The sequence below is a fragment of the Olea europaea genome, chromosome 20 (genome assembly GCF_002742605.1).
Source record: "Olea europaea var. sylvestris chromosome 20, O_europaea_v1, whole genome shotgun sequence".
NCBI classification, from domain to species: domain Eukaryota; kingdom Viridiplantae; phylum Streptophyta; class Magnoliopsida; order Lamiales; family Oleaceae; genus Olea; species Olea europaea.
In genome coordinates, this window is record NC_036256.1 from 11704163 (window position 1) to 11704778 (window position 616).

The following is a 616-nucleotide window of genomic DNA, read 5'->3' on the forward strand; positions in this document are numbered from 1 at the left end:
AGGAGACAAATTAAATGTACACAAATAGTCAAACACGTGTCACACAACATTCTTCCGTCCATAGAATGATAGATGTTGTTTAATCACGTTCCTTGTACAATTTATTTTATAAATTAGTTTATAATGCACGAATTGGCAAATATTATATTCATTTATTTGAAAAATTGGTTTTTAAAAAGAATAATCAAGATTTTTTCAACATACTTGTTATCAGTCAAGTTATGTATAGATATTGTACAAGTGACTTTATTCAAAATCGATGGGACACTTCCCAGTAAAATTTCATAGTCAAATGTGAAGTCCAATGACTTGACATCTCAACATCTCGTGTGACAAAATTCTTGCAATTTGTTGGAAACAAGAAGCCATAAAATCAAATGAATCACCCTTGTTGGGAATTGGGAACTAAAATAAAGACAAAATATATTTTTGCTTTCCAATTAATATCCAAACTCCCAAGTCGAAGCACGATTTGATTGGGGCCACTCAAGAGATTTAATGCCACCAAATCCAAAATACGGAAAATTCATCGAATATGAAACATATGAGCAAATCCCAAAAAGCAAAAAGTAGCACCAACTAGTTTTCATTAAAGAACTTTTTTTTTTTTTTTTTT